Source organism: Oryx dammah, unplaced genomic scaffold (assembly GCF_014754425.2).
Source record: "Oryx dammah isolate SB20612 unplaced genomic scaffold, SCBI_Odam_1.1 HiC_scaffold_3, whole genome shotgun sequence".
In the NCBI taxonomy this organism is placed as follows: Eukaryota; Metazoa; Chordata; class Mammalia; order Artiodactyla; family Bovidae; genus Oryx; species Oryx dammah.
Window position 1 is genome coordinate 11,641,869 of NW_024070187.1, and position 13,620 is coordinate 11,655,488.

A 13,620-nucleotide genomic window follows, 5' to 3' on the forward strand; every position below is an offset into this window, starting at 1 on the left:
AGAGTTTTTGAAAGTTTTTCAAGAGGTAGCAGTTCTTTCTTACAAGCACGTTAGAAATAATATAAGATATCTTAGTGGAATAGTGCTTTTATGTATCTAACGATTCTTCAACTGCTGATACTGAAGTATGGAGAGACAGAACTTAAGCCATTATGTTAGTCAGCTAAGTTACTTTTCACCTGTAGTGTAAAGTGTTTACTTTGTAATCATTGATTCTATTCTAGAAACTACTAGACCTATTTCAGAATATTATCCCTCATGAATATATTAGCATGATAATGTTCAAAATTGAAAAATAATTGTGAATGGAAGAGAAATAGAGGAAAGAAACAAAGGAAAGGAAAAGAAAATGCTACATTCTGTGACAGTAGTTTTGATTATTTTTGAAAAATGTTACTGTCCTACTCTGTTAGTTTTACTGTCAGCCAGAATGTTTCTGATGTAGGCAGAGGGAAAGAGGGAGCGGCAGTGCAGTAAAAATAACAAATCATTCATTGACAGGATCTAAGTTTCTCTATTTTTATGTATAAAGCCATTCTGGTTCTATTCCTTCCTTGAAGTTTTTAGTATCCTTCAATTTGTAGGTACTTCTTAGGTTCTTGAGTCAATAGACACTAACAAGTAAATCTGAAGCATTAACAAATTAGTGGCTGTCTAATAAAAGCCTTCTGGTTACAGAGAGAACAAAACAACTTCTGAAACGTAAATATGCCTCTTTCTAAGTATTTTACCCTGATAAAAGTCTATGGTATTTCTTAATTGGCTGGATTATTTTGCTAGGACTGTCATAACACCAAGTTCCACAGACTGGGTAACTTAAAAGAGAGAAATATCTTTTGTCACAATTCTGGAAACAAAAAGTCTGAGATCAAGGTGTGGGGAGGCATGGATCCTTCTGAGACCTCCCTCCTTGGCTTGTTGGTGGCCATCCTCTTAGGTTTTTACATGATCTTCCTTCTGTATAATGTCTCTATTTTCATTTATTCTTTAAGGGCACTGATCACATTGGATTAAGATTCCTCCTAAAACCTCAATTACTCTTTTAAAGACCCTAGCTCCAAATATCCTCCCATTCTGGGAAACTGGGAGTTGGGACTTCAACATGAATTTTGGAGAGACACAATTCAGCTCATAATATTAACTAAAGAGGACTTATACAGTACAAACTGATTATAGTTCAAAGACTGTTTTTCTCACTCAGGTTTAAGGTAAATGAAATTGTAGTTTACTGAACTTGTTATTCATATGAAAGAAAGTTGTTTTTGCTCATTTGTTTTTAATAGGGATCCTTCTATGAAACTCAGCTTCTGTAGATAATGAAAGCAGATGCCTCCGTTTCCTTTAGCAGACCAAAGTCGAACCAAAGAAACCCAAAGTAAAACAAGAATGATTTTCGTTTTGACTCCCGTACAGAATAGCCTTACCCAAAAAGGGGAAGCTCTACGCTGGGGAAAGTTCTAAAGTCTTGTGACATTGCACCATCAACACGGTCTGACACAAAATAGCGTTTTGTCAAGGGTCCGTGGCAGCCAGTGTCCTTGGTTGCTGCACTTGAGGTTTTCTCTCTCTCAGGTCTTTTGAACTTTCAGACCCATTTCTAACCACAAGAGAGATTTCTAGTAATCCTGTACTTTAGTGTATAAATCATAGGTATATTAAACTTCTAAGACATGATCTCAAATCATTATAGAGTAGCAAATTCACTCATATCATTCAACAAATTAATATTTGGGGAATATAGTGAGAATACAGCAGTCTAATATTCCTCCCTTTGTGGAGCTTGCATTACTGGGGTAGACCGACCACACATAGTGGACGTTAGGCTGTGTTAATTATTGGGAGAGAAAGCAGGGGAAAGGAAATTGGGTATGATGGGGGATTATATTTTAAAGGACTGATCAGGATGACTTTATTGAGAATGAAATTTGAGTGAAAACCTAAGAAACAGGAGGAGGCAAGTCTGCGGGAAGAGACTCTCTGGGGAAAGAAAGCTCTACAGGCAGAGGGAACAAACTGCCTTTGCAAACAGGCCCTGAGGCAGGCACTTGCTCCGTGGACTCCACCAAAGCTTTTTTTCCCCAATTGGAGAAATGAGGATGAGTCGTTTTTACTTTTTCTTAAGCGATGGAGCTCCATGCCATGTAATGTGACAATGTTGTATTTATTCATGTAATGACAAATGATGAAACAACAAGGACCGCAGTAATATAAAATGGTCAGCCACCACAGACAAAGGTGTGCTTGACAGATAGTTGCTACCATGGACATCTGCTGGTGGACGGGCAGGTAGTCCTGTTGAGATCATTAACAGCTTCACAGGGGTCTGTTGCTTACTTCCTACTCATTCAGGAAGGGTTTTGTTTTTTTCTTTTTTTAATGTGTTTATGTATTTCTGTGGTTGTGCTGGGTCATAGTGGCTGTATGCAGGATCTTCATTCTTCATTGTGGCATATGGGATCTCTTTTTAGTTGCAGCCTGTGGAATCTAGTTCCTCTACCAGGGCTTGAACCCAGGCCCCCAGCATTGGGAGCATGGAGTCTTAGCCACTGAACTAACAGGCAAGTCACAGCATTTGGTCTTGATTTCCTTGAAATAATCTGGTATATAAAGAATATGAGATTCTTATCCTCCTCTACTTCCTCTGTTCTATTATTTGCTTGGTTTTCTTAAATCTGTCAGGTTTTTTGAACTTCAAGGAAGGAAATACTATTTCTGACAATTTTTTCCCCTGTGAAAATTGGCTTGGTGCATTTTTATTTTTGTGTATCTTTCTCTTGGCATAGAATCGATAATCTGAGGATTTACAGCAACTGAAATGTTGCTCCCGAAGAAACATATTAAACCAACTAAAAGTGGTCATTCACTAAACCACTTTTTCTTCAGCAGTTTTTTTTTTTTTCAGCAGTTTTTTTTTTTTTCATGTTTTTCTGATTTTCAAAGTAATACACACATTTAGTGGAGAATTTGGAAAATACAATTATATAGGAAGAAGAAACCAGAGAGAACAACTTTTTAGTATTTGTTCATGTCTGCCTTTTTATAATGAATCTTCTGTATATGCTAATTTCCAGCATTCTCTTGTATACATTTTCATTCCCCTTTAGACAAACCATGAAAATATTTTTAATTGTAAACAAAGTTTATTGAGTATGTAGCTATCACCAGCCCATGTTCTAGGCTTAACATACTGGTAATGAAACAGTGATCAAGAAAGATAGTATCCCTGCTTTCCCCCAGCCTTGGAACCTCATGGAAGGAGAAAGGCTGTAAACAAATAAACCTTGGGAATAATGTCATGAGAACTGGTTCTCTGCAGAGAATTAAATTAGGGTAATTTTATACCAGGGCATTGGGTGGCTACTGTCAAAGAGAGACACAGAACACACAGTTAAAGTCAGCAGACAGATTTGATTCAGTATTAACTGCAGTAGAAGAAAGAGCTGAGCTAAATTCTGATTTTAGCAAAGACAGCTGGAGATTTTATGGCCAAGGAGCAGAATGAGGGGTCAATGAGTGGAAAGTTATTAAGAAGAGCTATCAAAAGTAGGGGGGATTCTTGCTAAAATGGCCTAGAATAACAAAATTCTTATTAAAGGCAGAATGAAGACTTAGATATCAAGGTTAGATGGTGAAGAACTTGATCAGATTTCAAGGGTAAGCAAATATCAAAGGTGGGAGGATGACTTCCCGGGATTCTTTGCTAAATCTCACTCAGGTAGTTTGAGAACAGGACCTCAAAGGACATGACCTAGTTGAAAAGATGGCTTGCTGCTGCTGCTAAGTCGCTTCAGTCATGTCTGACTCTGTGCGACTGCAGAGACGGCAGCCCACCAGGCTCCCCCGTCCCTGGGATTCTCCAGGCAAGAACACTGGAGTGGGTGGCCATTTCCTTCTCCAATGCATGAAAGTGAAAAGTGAAAATGAAGTCGCTCAGTCGTGTCTGACTCCTAGTGACCCCATGGACTCCAGCCTACCAGGCTCCTCCGTCCATGGGATTTTCCAGGCAAGAGTACTGGAGTGGGGTGCCATTGCCTTCTCCGGAAAAGAGGGCTTAGATGAGCCTAAAGCTGGGTCGAGGAAAGAGTCTCTGTCATTACTTTAGAGTGGCTTGTCTGGCACAGTATGTATGTGGAGGTCACATTTAAAGTTATATTTCTATGACAGGAAGAAGCCATCATGGAAAAGCTCAGAGAGGAAGGACTATGAGCAGAGGAGCTCTTATTAGGGGGGGAGTCAGGCTCCAGCGTGTGCCCTGCCTTGAGGGAACGGGAGGTACCCTTAGATGAGTCAGGATAGTAGTACCTGGTAGGAGGGCTTTTAAACCAGGTTAGAGGGTTTGGGTTTTATTCTAAGTGCAATGGGAAGCCAAGTGAGAGGAGTCTGTCACAGACCGATCTGCTCTGTCTGCAGTGTGTGAAATGGGTTGTAGTCACCTAAGCAGAGTCAGGAATAATAGTGCTCCTCCAGTTCACCAAAATCCAGTTTTTATCACTCTAATGCCCTTGGCTCCATTGTCTTGGGTAAGAATTGAAATAGCTCCAGTGTGGCGCCCTTCGCTGTGTGGACCGTGTAGTCTCTGAAAAGCACCATGCATGCTTTGACACCACTAATTTGAAAGTAGAGGCAATTTCCTCAGTAGCCCCATCATTTTTCTGTCCTTGGAGCAGCGCATCAGTTTTGTTTGAACAAACTGGAAGGATTATATTGATGGCTAACTCTAAACTGGCACCACAGCGTTGATGAAATTTGGAGAGATTGTCTGACCTCATGCTTCTGTTAATTAGCTTGTTTTCGATTGTTCATCTCTTATTTGAATAAAATGGCTTATTTTCTCTTGAGGTATGAAAAGATTTGTGGTAAGCCAGATAGTTTGAGCTACATGTCAACATATTTACTAAACCAGGGGAAAATGCCATTAAGGTAGTGAAATAAAATATTGATGCTTAAGGTAATAGCTAAATCGTTCTCAAAATGATTCTGTATTTCCATTGCTTTTGTGCTTGATCTTTGATCAGCATTCTTACTGAGAAATTTATTGAAACCTGTAGTGAAGCCCAAATAATTAAAAACAGTAAGGGAAAACTAGGAAGAGAAGCAATATACTCATTAAATTCAGCTATATGAATCTGAAAAGAACTGGACTAGGGAAAGAAAAGAGAAAATATCAAGAGCTTTGATCTGACAGATTTGATGCCCTCAGTGAGAAAATGCCTACTAACAATCCTTTTCCGAGGAGATCAGTATTTGAGACAACTTTGCAGTTAGTGTTATGAAAAGATTTTGTTACTGGGTTATCCCATTCTCTAAGGACTCGAATTTACCCTTTTTGTAGATGTTGGAAAGTGCAAGACAAGTTTTTGAAAGTTTGAAGGAACGTTTCTATTTGTAGAAGATCAGCATCACCTTTTAAGGGGAGCCTTTACTGATGAGGCTTAGCGAAGCCCAGTAGCCAGAGAGTCAATGGAAGGGATATGTGGCCTTTTCCAATCTAGTCTGTAGTAGAGCCCTGGGACCCCACCTACAATGAGTTAACCTTCCTGAGATCATAATCTCTTCATGATTACATCCTTTTTATTATCTCTAGAACACATAAACACAGTCACTCATACGTCGTTATAAAGTGCAATAGAAAATTAAAGATGTAGTATTAATGGAAAACTCTGTAGACTTGTGGACCCCGCTTTATTCTGCTTCTGATGCTGGTCTGTTCTGTGACCTGCCAAAGCACATTCTGTCTGCTCACTAACTTCTAGCTGTTCTCCTTGTAAAGAAGAGAAGATTTTGATCTTTTTATTTCCTTCTGAGAATTATTAGAATTAAATAATGCATCTTGTCATTTTGGTGAGGAGTTAATAAACTTTAGAAGCTATTTAATGTAGATAAACAACTGAATAAATTATTACAGAACATTACTTACCAGAAACTACCTAATCATTTTATTTTTTAATTGAGGTATAGTTTACCATGTTGTTTTAGGTGTACAACGTAGTGATTCACTTTTTAAAGGTTATATTCCATTTATAGTTACAATCATTTCTTAACGTTTAGTAATTTCTTCCTGAGAGGTATATGTACTTAATAGTGGGAAAATATATTTCAGAATCTATTGTGTATTATTTGTATGATATAAACTGTCTGTATATATATATCATATTATATATAATATACATATTATAAATAATATACATATTATAAATAATCAGAATCAGTATTGCAGTGAAAGAGATCTCATAGATTATCTGGTACAAACTTATTTTTATCAACCATTAAGGAAACGTTTTCTGAATCTATATGACTCATCCAAGTCACAGTTCTTTAATGACATTGACAAACCTAAATTGTTAATACCCTCTATGTACAGAGGTATTGGTGTTTAAGAACCTGATTTGTAGAAATATGCTTGAAAAGTCATTGTTATTTGTGTTTTCCTTTATAGGAGAAGTTTGATGATGTTTTTGGTTCAAATAAGTCTTCCTTTCATATAGGGTAAACATTAAGTTTAAAAACTACCAATACTAATACAAGAAAAGAAAATTCTGTAAGTTTTGGTGAATATAAGTTATACCTTATATATATACCCTGGTTGAATCAGAAAGATGCTCTGATTGAATGAGTTTTGTAATTTGACATATATAACAGTACATGAAATTACATTCAATGACAGGTAGAAATTAAAGAATATATATAGACATTTCTTTCTATATAAGCAGTTTTCCCATGCCTGCGAGTGATAATTTATGGCATTGAGGGTATGTATAATTTCCTTTTCCTAAAATATAAAACTGGAAGAGTCCTTAGGAATTATCTAAGCCCAATATAGAGTCTACAGATAGAGAGTGGAAGTTTTAGTAGGGAAATATGCCCAAGGTCACTCACAGCTCTCTAAAGAGATGATAAATATACAACTTGCTTATAACCTCATTGTGCATGTACTATCTCTTCTTTTACTTGATCTTGGAGGTATGGTATCATACTGTAAAAGTAATATGTTAACCTCATTTTTAGATCTCCCTAGTCTTGTCAAAAATTTGTTGGGTCAACTATCATCCTTCTAATTTTTACAAGATAAAATTAATAATTACATGTTCTTATGTTTCTAACAAAATTTTACCTTTATATCTGCATGCAGCTTTCAGGTTTCTATAATTTATAAGAAACCAATACAATCACATTTTGTATAAGGTTAAATTCAGTAAATATTAATCTTTTAAAAAATATTTATTTATTTGTCTGTGGGAGGTCTGGTCTATATGTGGGATCTGGTTCCCTGACCAGGGATCTAACCCCAGCCCCCTGTATTGGGAGCTTGGAGTTTTAGCCACAGGACCACTAGGGAAGTCCCAGCAAATACTAATCGTAGACATTCTCAGTAGTTATCAGATGATTAAATTGCCTTACATGGCTATTGCTACAAGATTTTGGTTTTGAACCCTTTAAAGAGTCACATGGGGAAACAGCTCATGTAAGTAAATGTTCATTGCTGTGCTGAGAAGACAAAATTAATGTTTTTGTGAATGACAGTCAAAAGTTTTCCTCAGTATTGTGAGAAATTCAGGATGTTCCAAGCACATAACACTTAAATAGTTTTTCTCTATGACCTCCTTCATTATTGGCAGTTAGGCCTAATATTCATGTTTGCAGTTACTCAAGAATGTATCATTTGTATTGTGAAACAACTTTCTCCAGTGACTCTCCAATAGATAAAAGGTAATTTCACACTATTCAGTAATAAAAACCAAAGTACTCTTGGTTTATCTTCACCTTTTATTTGATTAGATCTCACTTCTTTTGCTTGATTATTTGGTGTGAAGGCTAAGTTACTTTTTATAATGTCTGCAGAATTGATAATCCTCTTCTAACAAATGTAGCGCAAACTTTTTTTTCTCCCACCCAGTAAATATTTTCAAAAATACTCATTATTTATTAGCTTTTCCTCCATCCTTGCCTCCTTTCCTTCCTTTCTTCCTTTTTGTTTATTTAATATGGCCAGTAATGTACACTGTATAATTTTTGGTTGAAAGTTAAATTCACAATCTCTAAAAGTAGACATCTTATTTAGTAGAAAGGTAAAATACTGGTGTAAAAACTGTAGATTCAAGATAATATTTTAGATTCTCTTTTGATTAGTGAGTTTGGATCTGAGTCCATTTGTTATTGGTTCCTTTGTAAGTTATTTTTCCCATCCATCAAATGAAAAAAACCAGCTCCTGAGTTACACTAGGAGTAGCTGGATTATGTAGGAAATGACAGAAAAGACGGTCCTGTTACCCATGAAGGCCAGTTTGTGATTGAGACTTCCTGGGTAGTACCTGTTGATCTATCAATGCATGTTGTTTACCTGAACTCATCTCCTGATTTTTTTACTAAACCTATTTTGTCTCCTCCTTGTCCCATCTTCCCTAGTTTCAGGGTAGACTCCCCTAACAGAGTGCCAGAAGTTTGTGTTAGTTTCTCAGGCTCAGAACTAGACCCCAAACTAAAACTTGGAAGAAAAATAATTCCAAGTATTACTTGCACCTTTTTCTTTGTTTGTTTTCCTGGGACTTGAGGTGGTTGGAATCGTCTCCTCTCTCTACCCTCACCACAGGCAATAACAGTAGTCAGGAAGCCATGAAAAGAGCTCAGGAATCTTTTAATCACTTAAAAATCATTGCTGTACTCCCTGTCTTCTGATAGCTTCGATAATAAAAATAAATTGAGGTATAGAAAGCTATTGTGTTAAGATTTGAAGATGGGCTGAATGAAAAGAAACATTCCAATAAACTCTGTCACCAGAGTTACTAACAGAACTGTGAGCTGTGCTATCAGACAATGGTCTGAGTACTCTCCATGCTCATAGTCGTTTAATCCACAGTGCAAACACATGCTCTTCTTATCTCCATTTTACAGACCAGGAATCTAAAACCCAAAGAGATTACACAGTTTACCAAAGTTATACAGCTGTAAGTGGTCAAGCTGGAATTCAAGCCTGTAGATGGTACTGATACTTTCACAGTCCATGCTCTAACTTTGGATTACTCAAACTGTTGTTTAATAAGTAGAGAAAAGAAGCTCCAAGTTTTGTGAAGATTGATTAAAATAACAGTAGACTAAGACCCCTTCCTAGAGATATTATGTAACTTTACTATTTATCTTTGTTTCTAACCACAGAGGGGAAATATCATCATGAGATAATTGAAACACTCATAGCAGATACAGATATTATGGAAATAATTTGATTTTCAGTTCAGTTGCTCAGTCATGTCCAACTCTTTGCGACCCCATGAATCACAGCACGCCAGAGCTCCCTGTTCATCACCAACTCCCAGAGTTCACTCAGACTCATGTCCATCGAGTCAGTGATACCATCCAGCCATCTCATCCTCTGTCGTCCCCTTCTCCTCCTGCCCCCAAACCCTCCCAGCATCAGAGTCTTTTCCAGTGAGTCAACTCATCGCATGAGGTGGCCAAAGTACTGGAGTTTCAGCTTTAGCATCATTCCTTCCAAAGAACACCCAGGACTGATCTCCTTTAGAATGGACTGGTTGGATCTCCTTGCAGTCCAAGGGATTCTCGAGTCTTCTCCAAAACCACAGTTCAAAAGCATCAATTCTTTGGCGCTCAGCTTTCTTTATAGTCCAACTCTCACATCCATACCTGACCACAGGAAAAACCATAGCCTTGACTAGATGGACCTTTGTTGGCAAAGTAATGTCTCTGCTTTGAATATGCTATCTAGGTTGGTCATAACTTTCCTTCCAAGGAGTAAGCGTCTTTTAATTTCATGGCTGCAATCACCATCTGCAGTGATTTTGGAGTCCCCAAAATTAAAGTCTGACACTGTTTCCCCATCTATTTCCCCTGAAGTGATGGCACCAGATGCCATGATCTTCATTTTCTGAATATTGAGCTTTAAGCCAACTTTTTCACTCTCCTCTTTTACTTTCATCAAGAGGCTTTCTAGTTCCTCTTCACTTTCTGCCATAAGTGTGGTGTTATCCTCATATCTGAGGTTATTGATATTTCTCCCGGCAGTCTTGATTCCAGCTTGTGCTTCCTCCAGCCCAGCGTTTCTCATGATGTCCTCTGTGTAGAAGTTAAATAAGCAGGGTGACAGTATACATCCCTGACACACTCCTTTTTCTATTTGGAACCAGTCTGTATAGAAAATCTTGTCTTTCATTCATTCTGTTCAGAAAATGAATAATTTTACTTTCAGATATTTAACTGGGAATTTTATGTAACCAGTTACCCTGTAGAGAGAGTCATAATTATGATTCCCTTGAGTATCAGTGGTTTTGCATATTCAAATAACTTTGGGTTAGATTATTTGTAAAAATAAATAAAACAATGCTTTGTTGATCTATTTTGTATTAAAAGCAAAGCTCTTTAAAATCAAAGTGATGGAACAGTATTTTATACTTTGATTAGCTCTGAAAATATTTTAACTTTAAAAATACTATTTAAAGATACTGATTTATATGGCACTTAAAATCCTGAAAGGCAACAGAGATGAATGAGACCTAGTCCTTAAACACAAGGAATTTACAGTTTAGGATGGCAGATAGTGATATATGCAATTAAAATAAAATGTGGTTATATACTATAATGAAGCAATTACTAAGTGCCATGAGAACACTAAGGAATAAGCTAAAACGTTTAACTGAAATACATTGCGTAATGAACAGAATTTTGCCATAAAGAAGTAAGGATCAGACTCTAATAGCATTACAGAAAGGACATCAAAGGCAAAGATCAGATATAAGTGTGATTATCACACTTGAGGAATGATAGAAACTCTGGAATGATTAGAGTGTAACTAAATGAAATCCCTTATGATTATACAGTGGAAGTGAGAAATAGATTTAAGGGCCTAGATCTGATAGATAGAGTGCCTGATGAACTATGGAATGAGGTTCATGGCATTGTACAGGAGACGAGGATCAAGACCATCCCCATGGAAAAGAAATGAAAAAAAGCAAAATGGCTGTCTGGGGAGGCCTTACAAATAGCTGTGAAAAGAAGAGAGGCGAAAAGCAAAGGAGAAAAAGAAAGAGAAAGCATCTGAGTGCAGAGTTCCAGAGAATAGCAAGGAGAGATAAGAAAGCCTTCCTCGGTGATCAATGCAAAGAAATAGAGGAAAACAACAGAATGGGAAAGACTAGAGATCTCTTCAAGAAAATTAGAGATACCAAGGGAACATTTCATGCAAAGATGGGCTCAATAAAGGACAGAAATGGTATGGACCTAACAGAAGCAGAAGATATTAAGAAAAGGTGGTAAGAATACACAGAAGAACTGTACAAAAAAGATTCTTCACGACCAGGATAGTCACGATGGTGTGATCACTCACCTAGAGCCAGACATCCTGGAATGTGAAGTCAAGTGGGTCTTAGAAAGCATCACTACGAACAAAGCTAGTGGGGGTGATGGAATTCCAGTTGAGCTGTTTCAAATCCTGAAAGATGATGCTGTGAAAGTGCTGCACTCAATATGCCAGCAAATTTGGAAAACTCAGCAGTGTCCACAGGACTGGAAAAGGTCAGTTTTCATTCCAATCCCAAAGAAAGGCAATGCAAGAGAATGCTCAAACTTCCGCACAATTGCACTCATCTCATATGCTAGTAAAGTAATGCTCAAAATTCTCCAAGCTAGGCTTAAGCAATACGTGAACTGTGAACTTCCTGATGTTAAAGCTGGTTTTAGGAAAGGCACAGGAACCAGAGATCAAATTGCCAACATCCACTGGATCGTGGAAAAAGCAAGAGAGTTCCAGAAAAACATGTATTTCTGGTTTCTTGACTATGCCAAAGCCTTTGACTGTGTGGATCACAATAAACTGTGGAAAATTCTGAAAGAAATGGGAATACCAGATCACCTGACCTGCCTCTTGAGAAATCTGTATGTAGGTCAGGAAGCAACAGTTGGAACTGGACATGGAACAACAGACTGCTTCCAAATAGGAAAAGGAGTACGTCAAGGCTGTATATTGTCACCCTGCTTATTTAACTTCTATGCAGAGTACATCATGAGAAACGCTAGACTGGAAGAAACCCAAGCTGGAATCAAGATTTCCAGGAGAAATATCAACAACCTCAGATATGCAGATGACACCACCCTTATGGCAGAATGTGAAGAGAAACTAAAAAGCCTCTTGATGAAAGTGAAAGAGGAGAGTGAAAAAGTTGGCTTAAAACTCAACATTAAGAAAACGAAGATCATGGCATCTGGTCCCATCACTTCATGGCCAATAGATGGGGAAACAGTGTCAGACTTTATGTTTTGGGCTCCAAAATCACTGCAGATGGTGATTGCAGCCATGAAATTAAAAGACGCTTACTCCTTGGAAGAAAAGTTATGACCAACCTAGATAGCATATTCAAAAGCAGAGACATTACTTTGCTGACTAAGTTCCATCTAGTCAAGGCTATTGGAGAAGGCAATGGCACCCCACTCCAGTACTCTTGCCTGGAAAATCCTATGGACAGGTGAGCCTGGAAGGCTGCAGTCCATGGGGTCGCTAAGAGTTGGATACGACTGAGCGACTTCACTTTCACTTTTCACTTTCATGCATTGGAGAAGGAAGTGGCAACCCACTCCAGTGTTCTTGCCTGGAGAATCCCAGGGACGGGGGAGCCTGGTGGGCTGCTGTCTATAGGGTCGCACAGAGTCGGACACGACTGAAGTGACTTCGCAGCAGCAGTCAAGGCTCTGGTTTTTCCAGTGGTCATGTGTGGATGTGAGAGTTGGACTGTGAAGAAGGCTGAGCGCCAAAGAATTGATGCTTTTGAACTATGGTGTTGGAGAAGACTCTTGAGAGTCCCTTGGACTGCAAGGAGATCCAACCAGTCCATTCTGAAGGAGATCAGCCCTGGGATTTCTTTGGAAGGAATGATGCTTAAGCTGAAACTCTAGTACTTTGGCCACCTCATGCGAAGAGTTGACTCATTGGAAAAGACTGTGATGCTGGGAGGGATTGGGGGCAGGAGGAGAAGGGGACGACAGAGGATGAGATGGCTGGATGGCATCACTGACTCGATGGACGTTGACTCTGAATGAACTCCGGGAGTTGGTGATGGACAGGGAGGCCTGGTGTGCAGCGATTCATGAGATCACAAAGAGTCGGACATGACTGAGCGACTGAACTGAACTGAACTGTGTGTTGGTTGTAAAGATTGATTGGGAGTAATAATGGAGAGTCTTGACTTTCTATGCCAAGGAATTTAATCACTGATCTATAGAAAATAGGAAATTATTAAAGATTTGTTTAGTGGACACACATGATTATATCAGTTTTCCCCAAAAGACAAATTTGGTAATAATAAACAATTGTTTAGTGTCAGGAGAAATGTGTTGATAAGCATTTAAGAGTCTTTTGAATTAATGTATGTATAAGATATGATGAGTTCCTGAACCATGGTAGAGGGGTCTAGTCTGGGTTACTAGAGAGATGTTGGACCCTTTAATAATAGGGAACAAAGCAAGAAAAGAAAGTTGGGACAGATTAGAAATTTAGTTGAATTTGAGAATATGAAATTATTTTTTTAATGGTTGGAAAGTATCTCCTTTGAGGGACCATGGACCAAAAAAAAAAAAAAAATTGAGACTAGAAAGAGCACACAAGACCACCTAAAACCTGAT

The 13,620-nt window shown here is 38.1% G+C and overlaps 1 protein-coding gene across 20 annotated transcripts in view; it reads left to right on the plus strand.

Annotated features, from left to right (window-relative positions):
- Positions 1-13,620, plus strand: part of CAMK2D (calcium/calmodulin dependent protein kinase II delta) — a 315,281-nt gene that overhangs the window by 102,097 nt on the left and 199,564 nt on the right. The window lies entirely within an intron of this gene.